We start from the raw sequence: 17,395 nt of genomic DNA, 5'->3' as shown, positions 1-17,395 counted from the left end.
GAAACGCCGTTTACCTTCCCGCTGGTAAGCGGTCCCTATTTATCTACTTGCACCCAGAGGTGCTTTCGAACTGCTAGGTTGGCAGGCGCTGGGACCGAGCAGCGGGAGCGCACCCCGCCGCAGGGATTCGAACCGCCGACCTTTTGATCGGCAAGTCCTAGGCGCTGAGGCTTTAACCCACAGCGCCACCTGCGTCCCCAAGAGATATACATAGCTGCATGTAAATAGTTATGAGAAACATTCTGTTTTGCAAGTTTTGTCACATAGCTTTAACAGTATAGTAGATCTTGGAAATACCAAAAGGAGGCTGGTTATTATTTTGCCAGTCATTCGTAAATACAGAGCAGTGGTTTCGGAAAGACCTTTTTCCTCCCTTCCGCCTTCCCTTGATAGTTTAGACATAGCAGCATATTCCACAGTGCAAACTGTCAGCATTGCCCTTGAGCCAGTGCCACCAACTGGACTCATATACTTCAGCCCCGACTGGGCTAGGCGAGCTGGGTAGCACTTCCAGAGACCACCTTCTGGACAGGAACAGGTCAAAGTGCTGTGGACTCACAGCTTAGAGTTGTGAGCACCGGATTCACTTCCACAAGAAGACAGTCGTCACACAGCAGAGTCTAGCAGAGTCTAGCAGAGTATATAAACGACTCGGAGAGCAGCTCTGTAGAATATCTTCTTTATTTTGTCTACAACTATAATACAACTATATACAGAGCTTAACGAGGTCTAAGCATAAATGAATGCTGCACTACACTGAGTGTCTGCAGCTGCTCTTAGCAGCAACCTTATCTCTACACACAATCTCTAACACTCAGTTTCTCTCTCTCCGACACACTGACTGACTGACTGACTCTTTGATGTGGTGCTGGGGCAGAATAAGTAGAGAGCAGACCACTGCTCCTCCTCTCTTGAGAGTCAGCAGAGATCATCAGGAGATTCTTGGATATGGGAGGGGTGAAATCTCCTCACAAACTTCTAACCTATTTGAAAATGAAAGAGCTCCCAGCAATGCTTTGACAGGCTCAATGGAGCAACGAAGGCTCCCCCTGCCGCCAAGAAAGGTAAGCTGCTCAATAGAGCTACCGGCTTTTTACTTTCAGTGCTGTTGGTTATTTTGGACAGCAGGGCTGGTGGTTTGCAGGTGTATTCTGCAATGCAGAATCACGGAATTATAGAGTTGGAAGGGACCCTGAGGATCATCTAGTCCAGCCCCCTGCAATGCAGGAATATGCATTGAACCTGCAACCTTGGCGCTATCAGCTCCACACTCTAACCAGCTGAGCTATCCAGACCTGTCAGTGGGATGCAGGTGGCACTGTGGTCTAAACTACTGAGCCTCTTGGGCTTGCCGATCAGAAGGTCGGCAGTTCGAATCCCTGCAACGGAGTGAGCTCCCATTGCTCTGTCCCAGCTCCTGCCAACCTAGCAGTTCGAAAGCACACCAGTGCAAGTAGATAAATAGGTACCGCTGTGGCGGGAAGGTAAATGGTGTTTCCGTGCGCTCTGGTTTCCATCACAGTGTTCCGTTGCTCCAGAAGCATGACCTGGAAAGCTGTCTGTGGACAAACGCCGGCTCCCTCAGTCTGAAAGTGAGATGAGCACCACAACCCCATAGTTACCTTTGACTGGACTTAAGTTCCAAACTCATCCTAAAGCTGTGTTTCCCAAACTTGGGTCTCCTGCTGTTGTTGGACTACAAAGCCCATCGCCCCTAGCTAGCGGGACCAACGGTCAAGGATGATGGGAGTTGTAGTCCAACAGATTGAGAAGCATTGTCCTAAAGTCTGAGCATTTAAAATCAGAAAGAGAAGTGGAGAAGCCACACATAGTCCATTTTCTTACCCATACAATGGAACTTACGTTGCTGGGTGGCGGGGATTAAGTATGTTGCATTAACACATTAGTTCCTTAGTTTAAACTTTTTCACTTTGAAAACTAAACAGGTCCCATCCTTGCCCCTCCGTCAGCTGCATAATGTTGATGAGCAGCCAGAACAATGCATGTTCTAAAATGCATTTGGCCACTAGAGGGTGAATGTGCACTATGCTCTCCCTGCGGATAACAATTTTTAAAAAGGTGCACTCCTTTGGGATTTAATTTTGGGTACTTGCTGGATGGCGCCATTGAATAGGACAGTTTTGAAGCCTTATCTCAGTTTAGAAAACATGTGGATTCTGTCACTAATTGTCCCTAAGTGTTTTGTTTTGAAATGGGATGCCGCTGGTAATCTCTGTCTTTCTAAATATACAGATAAATAAGGCAGATGCAGTTATTTATTTATTAGCACTTTATTTGGAATGTAGGATGAGACGAAGCTGTTTTATCTTGTCAGCTGCTTTTTTGGTCCACGTAGCCCAGAAATGTGTGCTCTGGTGGGCAGCACCAACACAGGGTACGAGGCAGAGGCCTTTTGCATCATCTGCTACATGAGCCTTTTAACTGGAAATGAAAAGAACTGCACCTTCAAAGCAAGTTCTCTGCCACTGAGCAATGGAATGGTTTAAAAAAAAGAAGAGAAAGAAAATCAGGGAAAAGAGGAAGAGTATGAATCTACCCCAGCCCAGAGAGAGGTTGATCTCTACTGGAGAAGCTTTACTGTGGCATTTGAAATCTTTATCTTCTCCTTTTTAAATATTTTTAAAATTAATTTTCCAATACAAAATTAAAACAAACATTTTCAATATTATCACAGATACATAATTTTGCCCTCCTTCAGCTCATCCACGAATCTTCCGTTTTCTGATCTTTCCCCCTCAATTCTGAATTTAACATTGCCTTTTATTTTAAATAACCTACTCCCTCTGTTCCCTTTTTTACAATGTTTCTAATATTTATTTCTTCACAAAACATCCTGTAAAGCCACAAACGTTATTTGTTCTTCACATATGCTTTTCATATAATCTACAAATTTACTCCAGGCCTCAGTAAACTTGTGATCTTGTCGGTTTCGGACCTTTCCTGTTAATTTGTCTAATTCTGCGTAGTCCGTTAATTTCATTCTCCACTCTTCTATCAATGGTAGTTCTTCCTGCTTCCATTTTTGGGCCAGTAATATCCTTGCTGCTGTCACTACATATAAAAATAATTTATGATCTTTCCTATTTATTTCGTTTCCAACCATTCCTAACAAAAAGGCCTCTGGTTTTTTAACAAATTATATTTCAACATTTTTAAAAATTCATTATATATCAGTTCCCAGAAGGCTCTCACCTTTTTGTACTCCCATCACATATGGTAAAATGTTCCCTCTTTTTCTTTACATTTCCAACATTTATTACATACTTTATACAATTTTGCTAATTTCACTGGGGTAATATACCATCTATTTTCAGAAATATTTATCTTCTCTAACACACACACACAAATAGGGTGGCTATATTTTAAAAAGTAAAAACCAGGAGCTTTTTTTTTAGACAAACCCCCAAATTGTTGAGTTAGGTTTTTTTTAAACAAAACACCCAAAAACCTAAGATGCAGGACAAAGTGCTGTCTTTCAGAAATTCCCCCCGGACGTCAATTCTGCCTTTGAAAATCCCGTAATGTCCAGTGATGTATGGCAGCCAAACACAAAAAGGTCCAGAAGTTGTCGTGCCGTACACACTAACCTTTTGAAGTACATTTGAGACACGTTCCTTCCCTCAAAGAATTCTGGGAGCTGTAGTTTCTCGAGAGTTGCTGGGAATTTAGCTCTGTGAGAGGTAAACTGCAGTGTCTACAATTCTTTGAGGTGCTTTGGGTGTGCTTTAAAGGGATACTGAGTACACAGCCAGGGTAAGGCTGCAACAATACTATGCACCGTTACTTGGAACAAGGTCCACTGAACTTGGTGGACTGTGCTTCTGAGTAAACATCATTGTTAGGACCAACACAGAGGTCCTAATGGAGCCTAGCCTTCCAATGACCCCATAGGATCCTGTGTTGGATCTGCAAGCCGTTTTAGATGGGAGGTTTTAATTCAAAGTGATTTGGGTCCCATTGACTCTGAACTCAGCTACACAGCTGCAAATAAAACGTTATAAGTCTGCTGTAAAGTGCAATATACAAATGTGACACTAGATGGAGACAGTGAGCTATGGCAAATTCAATGTATTTTTCAAAACCTTTTTTTTAAAAAGCATTTTCGCAGCCTTTTTCGTATGTGTGTAGACCCCAAGTCAATGGGACAAAATTCAATTGAAATCCCTATGCTGTGGAATCAAAGCCCCAATCTGCTTGGCTAGATTAATCCAATAACCTGATCTCTGCCGCTCGAATCTTATAAATAACAGGAGCTGCAAAATGCTTTCCATCATGCCTCCCTTCACTTCCTTGGTGGGCCCTATTTTGTATTTTTGTTGTTGTTGTTCTGTCCATCCCATGTGAGAGGAAAACCCCATCCTGGATCGGAGAGGCAGGACTGTGTTGGCTAAAATCCAACAGCTACAAATGGTCTATGCTCCCAGTTTGTTTTGCTGCCGCACCGAACAGCTCTAGAGACCCGTAAGTTGAATTATATGTCAGATGAGGAATGGGGGGGGGGGAAGCATGGAGTGATTTCCCTTTTCCCTGCAAGGCTGGTTCCAAGGAGCTGGCTAGCTCTTTCCAGCTGACGTGAGCTGATGGGAGGATTTGAGAATCCGCCTTGCCGGCCGCAGGTGAGCAGAAACCCCTCTTGGGCTTGTCGAGAGGCAGAGTAAGTCTCACATCCGAGCCAGGAAGCTGAGCAACCACGTCAGCAGAAAGGCAAACTTGGTAACAGGTTGATATTGCAGTTGCTAGAATCAAGGCTGTGAAAAGCCTGCCCCACACCGGGGAGGCTGCCAAAACAAACAGAGCCTTGTGCAACGTACAACAGAGTGCCCTTGCACTTGATTTCTTTCTTTTGCAAAAATCAGTCTTCCTAGAAACTCCCTCTTGGAACAGATCTCCTTCACCCTGGGACACTCTCAAAAAACAAGTTTAGTTGAATGAGGAACTCTGCTTAGGGAATGAAGCATGCTTGTAATTTTATTTGCCCTGCTTTCCTCTGTTAATCTTAAACTCTCTCTCTCTCTCTCTCTCTCTCTCTCTCTCTCTCTCTCTCTGTGTGTGTGTGTGTGTGTGTGTGTGTGTTTGTGTGTCTTGGGCTTTATGCACACATTTGCAGCGCATTTCAAGCATACATTCTGCTCCAAATCCTGGGAACTGTAGTTTGCCACACACCAAGCTACAGTTCCTGGCACCCATAACAAGCTATCGTTCCCACAATAATTTGGTGGTGTGTGTCCGAGACATGCTTTGAAAGTGCTCTAAATCTGTGGTGCATATGCAATCTTGTGGTGGTAAAATCAAAAGCTTAAACGAAAGTGATATGGTTATAATTTCTGAACATGTTCCTGTTTTAATAGAGCGGGGAGGGGGAATCTCAAAATCTGGTTAATAGAGCTATCCTGCAATAAGTAAGCAGAGCGAAGGTACTTTTATGCTCAGATTGGAACAGTAAAAGGGAAAAGGTAAAACAATACATAAGGTGTAACAATACATCACAATGCATTGGGTAAAACAATACATAAGATGTTGTTGTTCAGAGATTGTGAATTAGTCTGATTCTATTTACTATATCCACTACCACATTAATGCAAGGACTCGGGGTGATATACATAGTTCCCCCTCTTTCATTTTATCTTCACAACATCCGTGTGAGGGAGATTAGGCTGAGAATATCCCAATGAGCTTTGCATTTGAGTGAGAATCTGAAACCTGGACTCTCTGGTCCGAGTCTGACACTCTTAACCGTTAGGGTCGAACCACAAAACTGGTTCTCAAGTTCCCAAATTATTATATTACTTAAAACGCATTCTAAGGGGGAGAACAGGTGAAGACGGCTGCCTAAGAGACTGGTAATCTGTTGCCAGTCAGAGTAGACACTACTGAACTAGATGAACCACTGACCAGTCTCGGTATAACTTAAGGCAGTTTCATATCTTCTTTGGCGATCACTCATAGCCAAGTAAGATTGTCTTCCATGAACACAGTTTTAACAGTGAGTCTGTAAGTGACTGTGGAGGCCAATTCTGGATCCACACGTCCTTCCACAGTGGGGACATAGGTTTCCGGGCGGGAGCTGATCATGGTGTGGATTTGCCAAGCGTGCCTTCCTCCTAGCACGTTTCTTCCTTTTGTCCTGAGTTCGAGTGTCTTCAGAGTCCATGACACTTTGGTAAAGGCTGTTCTCCAGTTGGAGCACTCGCAGGCCAGTGTTTCCCAGTTGTCAGTGTTTATACTACATTTTTAAAGATTTGCCTTGAGAGAGTCTTTAAAACTCTTTTGTTGACCACCAGCATTACTCTTTTCATTTTTAAGTTCAGAATAGTGTAGTTGCTTTGGAAGATGATAATCAGGCATCCGCACAACATGACCAATCCAACAAAATGGATGTTGAAGAATCATCGCTTTGACACTTTTGATCTTTGCTTCTTTCAGTACACTGGCGTTAGTTGGCCTGTCTTCCCAAGTGATGTGTAAACTTTTTCAGAGACACCGTTGATGGAATAGAATCTCATATCTATCAATCTATCAGCTATCTATCTATCATCTATCTATCTATCTATCTATCTATCTATCTATCTATCTATCTATCTATCTATCTATCATCTATCCATCTATCTATCTATCATCTATCTATCATCTATCTATCTATATCTATATCTATCTATCTATCTATCTATCTATCTATCTATCTATCTATCATCTATCTATCTCTATCTATCTATCTATCTATCTATCTATCTATCTATCTATCTAGCATCTATCTAGCATCTAAAATGAATGCTAATCCATTGTGAGAGTTAGAAACCTGAAATCTTTCTCACATACAAAAGCCACAGTCCACCACACAGTTAAGTACAAGCACAAACCAGCCCATTAAGTTTGATGGGTTTAAGCGCTGGATCGTGGCCATGAGAGATTAACAAAAACAGCCTTGTCAGACTTTTATCACCAGCTTGCTCTGGGAGTGTTTCCAGCTTTTCATACATCGACTTTTCCTCCCGAAGCTACATCTCCTTAAGAGCAATTTTATCTATAGTGTGCAAATTACTTAATTGCATGCTATTAAAATAAGAGATTCCAGTTCAAGTACAAAGCTCCAAGGTTCAAAGTTGTAGGTGGTTGGGTTTTTTGTGTGTGTATGTGTGTGAAAGAAATTAGGTGAATATCTTATCGGCGATCTGTAGTACAGTTTGAAGTTTCGTTTCACTCTGCCGCATGAAAGCTCAACAGATTCTGTGTTGTGCAACAAAGAATCTAGGTTTCATATTTTCAGAACTACAAGCAACATTCACTCTCTTAATACTGGCTGGGATCCAGTATTCCCCCCTTGGATCCACACACCCTCCCCTGCAATGCTATATCGAAAGCTGCTTTTAAAGTTTCCTCACCCAGATGCATAGGCTTTGGGAAGGCAACACAAGGGCTATGGGGTGTGTGCAATGTTGTCAAGGGCTGCCAAAAAAAGGCCTCGAGGGCCGCATGTGGCCCTTGGGCCATGCATTAAACAACCCTGCTTTATAGCATGAAGCCATCCCTGAAATTTTGATTGCGGAAGTCCTGCTCAAATGTGCGTGTTTCCCAAATAGAATTAACAAGGGTTCCTTAGTGCCAGGAGAGTCTGATCTCTGAAAGTTTTGGGAAGGGGCTGTTACTGATCTTACTGGGTTCCACCAGGAAATTTGGCTGGCAGGAAGCTGTGCCACTCTACATGGGCACATTGCTTTGAATGTCTTGAGAGCGACTCAGTGCCACGTGAGATGGTGGCGTTGGTCCCAAAACGTTCCAGGAAGTGCAACTGAGCAGCACAGCATTTTTGTTAAGTTAGAAAAGCAGGGAAGAAATGAGAAACTTTTGTCTACCTGTAAGATTCATAAAAGTAAATCAGCAGCTGCCTCCTTAAGATTTCAGAACGAAATTGCTCCTCACGCCCTCATGTGGTCTTTCAGGAGAGTTTTGTTTTGTAGGGGTGCCAGGTAAAAACCAGGGCACCCCAGAAGTTGTTGAGCAAAAGCTACAAGAATTTTTAATTCTGGAGCTGTTTTAGGCATTTTCGGCACGATTTAACCCCCGTTGCCAGTTTTCCGGGACATTTGCCCGATTTCCGAGAAATACAGTGGTACCTCAGGTTAAGTACTTAATTCATTCCAGAGGTCCGAACTTAACCTGAAACTGTTCTTAACCTGAAGCACCACTTTAGCTAATGGGGCCTCCTGCTGCTGCCGCGCCGCCGGAGCCCGATTTCTGTTCTCATCCTGAAGCAAAGTTCTTAACCTGAAGCACTATTTCTGGGTTAGCGGAGTCTGTAACCTGAAGCGTATGTAATCCGAGGTACCACTGTAATCCAGGACGCTATTTTGGGGGGAGAATTCCAGGTCATGTCCTGGGCAATCAGGACGTATGACAGCCCGAGTCTGTAGCAGTGGGAAGGAATGGAATTAGGATTTTTGATTTGCTGCTTGGACAACCACTTTGCTACATCCATTGCTCAATCCAGGTTGGAATAAAAAGCGTTTGGACCACATGTTAATTAACCACAAAACTGTCCAGATATCCAAATTATCATGCAGTCGTGATGATTTGTGCTCATGATGCTATCAGGGTGGTTATACACAATCCCACTTTCAAGACTGTTTCTGCTCTCAAAAGTTTTGCGCCAGAGGTATCGTTGCCCATTCGTCCAGACCTGGCGCTTCTCCAGCTGATCATGAGAACTCTAAACCGGGGAAGACGAATGAATGAATGAATGAATGAATGAATGAATGAATGGAAAGCAAGAGTGATGGAGAGCTGGACTTTCCAGATTTCCCTTAAATCCAAGCTCAGCCATGAACATAGCTGTCAAGTGTCCCTTATTTGAAGGGACAGTCTCTTATTCCAGTGCCATGTCCTGCTGCTGCCCCTTATTGATGGATGTCCCTTAAATGTCCCTTAAATGATGTCCCTTAAATTTCAAAGGAAGCAGCTCCTCTCCCTCCCTCCCTGCTGGCCAGGGAGGAGGAAGGCTCCAACTGTGTTGCTTGGCTGTGTTGCTTGCATTGCCCTAAGTATGTAGGACATACTTTTAGGTGATCAATGGGACGAAGGTGGCACTGTGGTCTAAACCACTGAGCCCCTTGGGCTTGCCAATCGGAAGGTCAGCGGTTCGAATCCCCATGACTGGGTGAGCACCCGTTGCTCTGCCTCAGCTCCTGCCAACCTAGCAGTTCGAAAGCCCGCCAGTGCAAGTAGATAAATAGCTACCACTGCAGCAGAAAGGTAAATGGTGTTTCCGTGTGCTCTGTCTTCCCTTACGGTGTTATGTTGTGCCAGAAGTGGTTTAGTCATGCTGACCACATGACCTGGAAAGTTATATGTTGACAAACGCTGGCTCCCTTGGCCTGAAAGAGAGATGAGCGCCGCAACCCCATAGTCGCCTTTGACCGGACTTAACCATCCAGGGGTCCTTTACCTTTACCTTTTTACCTTTAACCAGATATGTTAATAAATTCCCCAAATGCACTGCCCTAAGTCTGTGTAGGGCATACTTATAGGTGATCAGTGGGGCTTACCTTTAGAAAAGTGTGTATTACAGTGTGCCCATTGATTCTGCAATTGATTGTAGTATATGAATTGGCCTTAAACCTTCCGTCTCATTCTTACAGAAAGGGAAGCTGTTTCTCATTCCTTTTACACCAAGTTGCACCCAGAGATTTGTGGTCTCTCATGCAGTCAAGCCGAGGAATCTTTAGACTTTGGACTCTTTGGGCAATTTATCTGTCTTTCCTCTATTAAGGTTGTACTTTGTAATCAGTCTTTGGTCCCTGATGCTTCGCATCTGGGAAGATAGCCTGGTGGCCCAGGGCGGCTGAACTAGATGTTCCTTTCAAAAAGCAAATTCAGGGACACGTTGACAAACTGGCCTGAGCCCCACCAAGACCCCTTCCAGAGTCTTAGACGGAGACATGAGGAAGCAATGAGCTACTAAATTCTCAGTGATATAAATACGAGCAGTCTGAATTGTACCAGCATAGTAAAAGGACTAGCTTTCCAAACATTTGGTTGATAATCAACACTTTTAGAAAAGGAGGAATATAGCAGCCTGCCTGCTGCTGATGTCAAGCCCCAATGATTGGAAGGTGGAGGGACTGGTAATCTGAGAGCGTTGGTGGAGCCAGGATGTTAAATACAGTCAGACCTTGGTTGTTGAATGCCTTGGTACTCAGACATTTTGGCTCCCAAAGGCCACAAACCCGGAAGTGAGTGTTCCGGTTTGCGAACATTTTTTGGAAGCCGAATGTATGATGCGGCTTCCGTGGCTTCCGATTGGAAGCTCCTGCAGCCAATCGGAAGCCGCGACTTGGTTTTCTAACCATTCCAGAAGTTGAATGGACTCCCAGAACGGATTAAGTTCAACAACCAAGGTACCACTGTACAGTGGTACCTCGGGTTAAGTACTTAATTCGTTCTGTAGGTATGTTCTTAACCTGAAACTGTTCTTAACCTGAAGCACCACTTTAGCTAATGGGGCCTCCTGCTGCTGCTGCACCGCCGGAGCATGATTTCTGTTCTCATCCTGAAGCAAAGTTCTTAACCCGAGGTAATATTTCTGGGTTAGCAGAGTCTGTAACCTGAAGCGTATGTAAACTGAAGTGTCTGTAACCCGAGGTACCACTGTACTAGATTTTCTGAATCCAGATAGGTTTTTCAGACTCCCATATTCACCCCATTTACCTGAAAGTAAGCAGCATCAATTCAATAGAATTGACTTCTCAGTAGACAGGGTTAGGATTACCCTCAGCAGATTAATTTGTGGTAATCGATCCAATTCCTGGGGTAGCCAACCCTGACCTTAGTGGATTTGTGTCTGTCTGAATGAAGGAATATCTATTGTACAAATCTGTAGCTGTCTTGTATCAGTTTAGCGATATCAATTTCCTTCCCAAAATTCCTGGTGTTCTCCCTTAGCTTTGTTTAGATTTGGCCTTTGTATATTTGGATAATCCTACCTGGAAAATGGGCTTGGCGAGGTGGGAGATTTCATAGAATCATAGCTTTGGAAGAGACCCTGAGGATCATCAAGTCCACCCCTCTGCAATGCAGGGATATGTAGCAATGTAGGGATATGCAACTATCCCATATGGGGATAAAAGCTGCAATCTTGGTGCTATCAGCACTACGCTCTAACCAACGGAGCTACACTGGAAGTTGTCATTTGGTGAGATTGCTGAAAATGTCTGTTGGAGGTCCCCAGTCTCCCTCTCTGAACTACAATTCCCAGAGGTCTGATTGCTATGTCAGTCTGTATGTGGCATGGCCTTTGCTAGGGACGCGGGTGGCGCTGTGGTCTAAACCACTGAGCCTCTTGGGCTTGCTATTTGGAAGGTCAGTGGTTCAAATCCCCACGACGAAGTAGGCTCCCATTCCTCTGTCCCAGCTCCTGCCAACCTAGCAGTTCGAAAGCACACCAGTGCAAGTAGATAAATAGGTACCGCTGTGGCAGGAAGGTGAACTGCATTTTCGTGCGCTCTGGTTTCTGTCACAGTGTCCTGTTGTGCCAGAAGCGGTTTATTCATGTTGGCCACATGACCTGGAAAGCTTTCTGCGGACAAATGCCAGCTCCCTCGGCCTGAAAGGAAGATGAGCGCCACAACCCCAGAGTCGCCTTTGACTGGACTTAACCATCCAGGGGTCCTTTACCTTTAATCACGACCTTTGATGTGATTAAACTGCTCCCTGGTTTTCTGTTAAGCTGACTTGGCTTCCATGCTAGTTGCATGTTACGCTCCTTGGGTATTGAGAATGAAATTATTAGCTCTACAAAGCTGCCCTTTGTTACTTTTATTTACTAAATCGTCCCCTTGCGGGTTTTTCCAGTTTCCTCCACACCATATTATTTCTTTCTGGTTTCATTAATACAAACACCTTTTAATGTGCTTTTAATTTCGTTCATTCATTCCGTGTCTCTTGCATTCCTCTGCCTTGACTGTTGGTGACTTATGGATGAAGAAGAGACTTGTTTAGCCAGGCACAAGAATAACTGTGGCTGACATTAGTGAGCATCAGGAATCAATATGGGAACACTTGATCAAATCTTGTGGAACAGGCCTGTGGAATTATAAATCTATCTTGGAGGGACGTGTTGGGGCATTCTACAGTTTTCCCCACAAAGTATCTCAACCCTCTGAACCATTTCATCCATTGTAGAGGAAATTATTAAATCCTGGTTCTAGGGGCATTTAAGACCTCAGGCTGGGCTCTCTCTTTTTTTCTGCTCCAATTATTCACACTTAGATACAATCTTAGACATTACACTCAGGGCACATCAGGATGACCTGCTTTTTGAACATTCACCCTCCTGATTTGCTTGCAGGAAGATTAAACAACATTTGCTGTTTAATTGGCATTCATTCTGATTTGTTTGTGGGGAGGTTCGATGGGTCTAAATCTTGTCTTAACACTTTTATTCTTTCTCTTCTGTAAAGCGGATGACAATGACAATTCCACCTCATGTGAAAAGTGCTATATAAACAAAGTGAAGGATTCTCCTGTAACCTGCCACCTCCTTCTTTCAGTAACACCTTGACTTCAACACCACCCTTGCTTGACATTCTTTGGTGCAAAAAGAGAGAGAAAAAGTTATTAGTTTATTTAGAATTTTCCCTCCCAAGATTAGTTGGAAATTCAGAAGATAATGTAGCTGAGATGGAATTTTTAATTTCTGCTGAGTAATCATGTGGCAAAAAGCACACCCTGGAACAAAGCTGCCATCAGAAAGACACACTCAGAGGAAGGGGACTTCCTAGCTTTTTCCTTTATTCCATCAAGTTTAAAGTGAGATTGCCCAGTAATGTAGGGTAGGCTGAAAGACACTGTTTCACCAAAGATCACCCAGTGAGCTTTATGAAACCCTAGTAAGCAATAGCAATATCCCCCCCTCCCACCCACCCCAAACCCCTTTCAGAGAAATGTTAAGACATCAAGCAATAATAATAATAATAATAATAATAATAATAATAATAATAATAATTTATTTATTTATGCCCCGCCCATCTGGCTGGGCTTCCCCAGCCACTTTGGGCGACTTCCCAAAAAATATTAAAATACTGTAATACATCAAACATTAAAAGCTTCCCTTTATTAACCACGAACCCTGTAATTTGGGATCACTTCCAAACCGGTGCTAAAGTTTTGTACTTGTTTTGTGCTATGAACCCTGAATCTTGTACCTTCCCCAAACCTGAGTAAATGACACATCAAACCAGGACGAGATTTTTGGGTGTTAACTAGAAACCCAGGTTTGATAAATCAGTTACCCAGTTTTGTGGGGTGGCAGTACAAAATGGGGAGTTTGTGCTACAAATCAATACAAAAGGAGCACAAACCTTTGGCACCAGTTAGGAGGGGAATCTCAAATTTCAGAGTTTACAGACCCTCCAATTGTCCCTATTTTCCAGGGACATCCCGAATTTAGAGAAACCATCCCGTTTCTGATTTGATCCCGGAATGTCCCACTTTTCCTTAGGATGTCCCTCTTGTCATTGGAGAAATGTTGGAGGGTATAGAGTTATCCGACCCCCAAGCTGTCTGAAGGCAATCCTGTATAGGGAAGGGGTTTTTTTAATGTTCAATGTTTTTCTGTGTTTTTATATATCTTGGAAGCTGCCCAGAGTGGCTGGGGCAACCCAATAAGATGTGTGGGGTATAAATAGTAAAATTATCATTATGGAATGGGACGTCCCTATCTTCATCTGAAAAATGTTAGAGGGTATGAGTTCATGGTTAATAAAGCTGAGAGACCAGGGTTCAAATACCTGCCAAGCTCACTGGGATTTAAACCCTGATCTCTGAAAGTTTTGGGAGGGGGCTGTTACTGAACTTACTAGGTCCCACCAGGAAGTTTGGCTGACAGGAAGCTGTGCCACTCTGTGTGGGCACATTGCTTTGAACGTCTTGAGAGCGACTCAGTGCCATGTGAGATGATGGCGTTGCTCCCAAAACGTTCCAGGAAGTGCATTTGAGAGGCCTGTGAGCAACACAGCATTTTTGTTAAGTTAGATAAGCAGAGAAGAAATGGGAAACCTTTGTCTACCTTGTAAGATTCATAAAGGTAAATCGGCAGCTGCCTCCTTAAAATTTCAGAAAGAAATTACTCCCCACCCCCTCCTGTGGTCTTTAAGGAGAGTTTTGTTTTGTAGGGCTGCCATATTTCAAAAAGTAAAAACCAGGACACCACAAACATTGTTGAACTTTTTAAAGACAAACCTCAAAGTTGTTGAGCTTTCTTCAGAAAATTTTTGAGTTTTGGAGCTGATTTAGGCATTTTCGGCAAGATTTAACCCCCATTGCCGGTTTTCTAGGACATTTGTCTGATGTTCAAAAAATAATCCAGGATGTCATTTTCGGGGGAGAATTCCAGGACATGTCATGGACAATCAGGATGTATGGCAGCCTGAATCTATAGCAGTGGGAAGGAATGGAATTAGGATTTCTGATCTGCTGTTTGGACAACCAATTTGCTACATGCATCACTCAATCCAGGTTGGAATTAAAAGTGTTTGGACCACACGTTAATTAACCACAAAACTGTCCAGATACCCTTGTTATTGTGCATTCATAATGATTTGTGCTCATGATGGTATTAAGACTCCCAAATAGTTGAGTTTTGTTTGATAACAAAAACGCCAAAAAACCCACAATTTTTCAATTGACTTACCAAAGATCCAGGACAACATGCCACATTCCACGTTTGAAATCCCGGTGACATCTGGGAAATTCTGGCCTTATGTTTTGTGTCCCACCCATCAAATGAATGGCCAAAACATACCGTTTCAGAGCAATCTCTGTCCAAAGCTCTACCATGCCTGGGCCCAGCCCTGGACCAAACGTAAAGCAAACAACAGGTTATCGTGACAAACAGGGCGGCTTTGATTAGCTGTCACACAGCCTTTTTAACAACACCTTGTAAAGCAAAGGGATTGGGGAAGGGGGTAGGGCAAGCGCTCCAGCAAGACAAAAGGTAGCTGGATTCCGGTAATTTGGTGTCTGTGCTTTACCAAAAAACAAAACACTGCGGTGGTATTTGCTAAGCTTTGCAATTCCAGAGAATTGTGCAATTATGCAACTCCCAAGGAGGAAATGAATCCAGGGTAACTAAGCCTCCGAGGAGACATGTGAGACTCTGACTCCACAAGCAAGTCTTCCTTTTCACCATGCACCATTATAATGGAAGAAAGGCTGGATACGCAAGAGTGGATAAATAAATAACCACGATTTATGTCTTAATAATTACCCAGAGGCGAACGTCCCCCTTCCCCCTGCTTTTGTACTCTCGGTTATCTTCCTTCTCTCCAAAATAAGGTGTGATAACTGCTGGTGTAACCCACAGTCCACACCAGTAAGCCACAGTAAGCCACAGTCCACACCACGCCTTTCAAGAATGTGGCTTTCCCCCCAAAGAATCCTGGGAACGGAACTCTAAGGATGCTGGGAATTCTAGCTCTGTGAGGTGTGAACTACAGTTCCCAGGACTCTTTGGGGGGGAAAGCCTCGTGCTTGAAAGGTATGGTGCGGACACTGGTGGAATCTACACACATATAAAAAAACGCTTCAAAAATACATTTTTTAAAAAAAGGTTTTGAAAAATGCATCTCCAGCGTTGAAATAAGACCCAACTCTTGATCCGGTCAGCCTACAGAAGGAGGGTGGGCACCAACCTTTGCCTCAGGCAGCAAAATATACTGAGTGGGTGAATTATGCTGGATTGGCCTTCACCTTTCCTGAGATTCAGGGATGGGGAGAGGGCAGAGGAAGGAGAAAGCCAGCCCTGCATATTCCTTCTTCTCTGCCACCATTGCATGCACAAACATGGAGCCACCCACACTATCCATGTATTCCTGCCCTAAAGACAGAATCATAGAATTGTCTTGTAAGAAGGGGCCACAAGAGCCATCTAGTTCCACTGCCTGTAATGCAAGAATCTCTTGCCCGATGTGGGATTCAAACCCAGAACCCTCAGACTAAGAGTCTCACGCTTTACCAACTGAGCCGTCCCAGCTGACTTATAGAGATCAGGGGTGTTGTCATATGTGGTCCATGCATGTAATGGCTCCATTCCATCTACAGAAAACTGCCCATGACACATCAACCTGGAAAAAACAAATAACTTAGTATGTATCAAAAAAGGAATTTTGCCTCAGAGGCAGGGCTAGAAAATTAAATGTGGAATTTAAAATAATAGGTTCCCACTAAGCAGGTTTAAAAAACAAAACTCAAAATGATCTTAAACTTCTTTGTTTGGGATCAAACCACCAAATGCGTAGTAGTTTAAAAGCCACATATATGGTGTGTTTTTTCTAAACACACCTTCCTTTGTGGGAAAAAGTGATTATAAGTCTCAGTTTCTTTCCCCACAGACCACATGATCCGAGCTACTTGCGAAATGTTGGAAAACGAGTTTGAGATGGACTAAGTGCCAACTACCGACTGTTTCCTCCTTCTCTCTGTGTACTAGCTACAAGGACAAAACAGCGTAACAAGGAAGTTTGTGTTCCTTGGGAGGTGGATTTGACCGAAAGGAGAGAGAGTTAAAAGCAGCGTCGTCTCCTGTTAAATAAAATCCTCTTTAGAAAACCTCCCGTTCCTTTTGCAAATCCCAACCACAAAGGCAATGGCATTGAGCACAAAAAAGGATCCTCAGAGATGTAAACAGAGAAGCTGGGGTTGAGAGCTCGTTGTATGTGGCACAGGGTTAAAACTCCCACCGATCTTTTCAAAATAAATTAACCGTTCAGTGTGGCTTAGATGCTGGTCATTGATCTTCCCACATTCGTGTGTAATCCTTTTAATCGATGCTCCCACCAGTCCTAGCCAGCATGCCCAATGGCAAAGTAGGATGGGATTTGGAGTCCGATGACAGCTGAGAACACCATGTTGGATGTTGCAAATGTATAGACCAGGTTCCTTGCGCCCCATCAGAATCTCCTCTGTCCCCTGTGCCAGAGGACAAGGAGGGACTTAAAGCAACAGGAGCTACGGGAGTTGCAGCACAGTAGTCTCTGGTGGCTTACGGGGCCTTGTGTTGGACAAGGAGGTTCAAGTGAGCCGAAAGGGGCCTGTTCATGCTGTTGTGCCAGCGAGTCCGGGTCTTTGAACAAGTCTGAAGAGGTAGACACCTAACTAGCTTCTTAGCAAGAGTAAAAAGGTAAAAATAAAGGACCCCTAGATGGTTGAGTCCAGTCAAATTTAACTATACAGTTGTGGTGCTCATCTTGCTTTCAGGCCAAGGGAGCTGGCATTTGTCCACAGACAGCTTTCTGGTTCATGTGGCCAGCATGACTAAACCGCTCCCGGTGCAACCGGACACCGTGGCAGAAACCAGAGCACACAGAAACGCTGTTTACCTTCC

At 43.7% G+C, this 17,395-nt stretch overlaps 1 long non-coding RNA gene across 1 annotated transcript; it reads left to right on the top strand.

Annotated features, from left to right (window-relative positions):
- The first annotated feature begins 971 nt into the window (after positions 1-971).
- LOC309377451 lies at positions 972-16,620 on the top strand. The gene is made up of 2 exons (XR_014171585.1): positions 972-1,064; positions 16,404-16,620. It is a non-coding gene; the product is annotated as an uncharacterized lncRNA (long non-coding RNA).
- Positions 16,621-17,395: the final 775 nt, after the last annotated feature.

Source organism: Podarcis melisellensis (assembly GCF_964234715.1).
Source record: "Podarcis melisellensis genome assembly, chromosome: 9".
NCBI lineage: Eukaryota > Metazoa > Chordata > Lepidosauria > Squamata > Lacertidae > Podarcis > Podarcis melisellensis.
The sequence above is the reverse complement of the archived record's forward strand: the minus strand, read 5'-3'. Positions and strand labels throughout refer to the sequence as shown.